Raw genomic sequence first — 2768 nt, forward strand, 5'->3', positions numbered from 1 at the left:
CCTCACCAAGAACCCTGAGGAGACAAGCCAAAACATGCCAGTTTGGGCCCCACAACCCGGATCTAGCATGTTTAGTCGTCTAATAGAGACCTTTAGTAGAGCTACACGCTCTGAACATGCGACAAGCGAAGTAAATGAAGAAGGAGGGGTAGTGGATTCGCCATTCACATCTCATGTAGACCCTACCCTCCCAAAGAGTGTCCATGTGGATATTCTACCCACTTCGTTTAATGAGGGCCCTACTGAGCTACCACCTTCTGACGTGCCTCCTAAAGTAGAGGTCCCTAGAAGCCAATCCATAAGAAGTGACATTGCGTCCACTTCAAGAGAATCGTTTGGCACACCAAGTCTAGATGGGATATTTCTCAATGAAAATTGGGAATATGATCTACACATAGAGACTCTAACTGACCTATACACGGGCTACACATACCATGTAGGTTGGTTAGAAGTCCTACGATCTATATCTAGCGCCACTAATCTAGAGGAGAAACAACAAATGATATGTGAGGTTATTCATAGAATTATCCAAATTGAGAGGCAAAATAGGGGAGTGAACTTAGGTTCCATTGGCCCTATGAGATTTTTGGATACAGGCAAGGCCAAACAACCAACCCTATCTCGGTGAGTCCCATAGACCCTTCATATGTTGTTTCGCCTGGAGTCTCAATGCAGGTTGAGCCCACGAGCAGTAACTTTAGCTTTCCAACCTTGGCTCAACTTTCCATTAAGGAATCCACAATGCCTACCCCAATGATGAGCATAACGGAAAGTGCACCTGTTACCGCTGTAGTTAGTACGACGCCGCTACCTAGTGGAACAGTACATACAACAGTGCGTGCCAGTGCCTATCGACCATATGTACCTATCGCTACTCATGCTCATGTAGCTCCTATGCCTCTTAGTATGCCAATGGCGTATGCTCCACGACCGCCTTATCACAACCCTTATCCAAGAGGAGCTAGGCCTAGTCACATATCATATCGTACGTCATTTGCCAACATACCCAGACCAACGCCAACTCCTATCAGCCAGGCTATCCCAGAAGTGCCTCCACTAGCTATGCCTGCTCACCTAGGTGATCTCGCAGTGTTTGCTCAGATGATCGGACGATCTATTGCGGAAAACATGCGGGGCATGCCTGAGAGAGAACCCAGAAGCAAGGTGGTACAAGTGGCTAAGCTCACTCAGAACTTCAGTGGTAACGAGGATGTTAGGAAGCACATTGAAGTCTTTGAACACGTGTGTGATTCCTTGGAAGAGCACAATGAACTGCATAAGTGTAAAGCCTTAGGCTTAACCTTGAGTGGGAAGGCCGAAGATTGGTATCGAACCTTAAGGGTTGAAGAGTGCACTCACTACCCCACTCTCAAGAGATTGTTCTTGAAAGAATACATATGTGAGGGTGTGCTTTGGGGATTAGCATCTTAACTCCAAAAAACTGAACGCGGGAAAGGGGAGTCAATGAGAGACATTATAAGTCGATTGAAGCATCTAAATTCTCGCTACACTCCCGATGAGCGCTTCAATAATAACCAACTGCTCGATAGATTCATCGAAGGATTGCGCCACGAGGACATATACAATGGCCTAGTCATTAGAGGTCTTACAACGTGGGAAGCAGTCACTACCAATGCAATCCAGTTAAAAGACAACTTGATGATTGCAGGTAAAAAGGTGTCTTCGGAGACAAAATCCGTTAGTTCGCAAGTATCTGGGCACGAGCCAATGACGGTAAAACCTATTGCCAAGGAGACCAAGATATCCGAAATGTCGGTGACCGACCTTACTAAGGCTCTCCAAGAATACTTTAGGGGTAATCGAGCTCCTCAAAATAGCCATATGTACCCAAGAGAGCAACAATGGTGTTCGGTTTGCTTAGGACCACATAGCACGAGTGAATGTCCCACATTTAGAGTCAAATTCAATGGGAATTGCAATGCATGTGGTAAGTATGGCCATCAATCTAAAGATTGCCTAGTACTTAAGCGAATGTTGGCAAATCAAGCACCACTAGCCTGGTCAAACACACCTCAAGTACCCGCGCTAATGCCTGCACAACCGGTCAAGCAACCGTCACAGCACATAGTTCCAAGGAACCCGAATGTAGTCCAGTCTGTGCCGTTACCACTGCCAGTGCTAGGACCACAACCTCCACATCCAAGGATTACCCCAATAAACCAGATGGGTTGTGAGTCACATAGTGCATGTGGAGATTATGAAGAGGAGATAGACCCCACTGCTCCATACGGGATTGATACGTTTGAAATGACTCCCCAGTACTACATGGAGGATCATTTCGGGCAAGTAAAGCCTGTATGTCAAGCTGTAAGATTCCTCCCCCAACACCTTTTTGATGTCTAGTATCTTCCCCTGTAATCAATCCCTCTTCAGAAATATAAAAGACTTGTTTCTAACTGTTTTAACCTAGAGAGAGAAAATATTCTAGAGAGAGAATATTCAAATTTTTAATATTTTTGGATAGAAACTTATCTCATCTTATTAAAATAAGTTCCCCTGAAACAGAAATTCAAAAAGAACTTTCCAATGTGCAATTGGAATTAATTGGAAATGGGTATAAAGGACCTTAGCCTAAGGGTCTAGATTTTCAGAAATTTTTAGATTATGGTCCAATTAAGGTTCCTATGGGCCAATAGCATCAATCCATGTGTAGGGAGGAGATAAATCCAATTTGTAAAAAAAGATACCCAAAAATGAGTAAATGCTCACATAAGATGAAGAGTTGAAAATGTACAAGGTTTATTAGT

The 2768-nt window shown here is 44.1% G+C and overlaps 1 pseudogene; it reads left to right on the forward strand.

Moving 5' to 3' along the window:
- Positions 1 to 499: 499 nt before the first annotated feature.
- Positions 500 to 2364, forward strand: LOC147632063 (uncharacterized; annotated as a pseudogene).
- Positions 2365 to 2768: the final 404 nt, after the last annotated feature.

Source organism: Cibotium barometz, chromosome 14, assembly GCF_041138505.1.
Source record: "Cibotium barometz isolate CiBa-2024 chromosome 14, ASM4113850v1, whole genome shotgun sequence".
Classification (NCBI taxonomy): domain Eukaryota; kingdom Viridiplantae; phylum Streptophyta; class Polypodiopsida; order Cyatheales; family Cibotiaceae; genus Cibotium; species Cibotium barometz.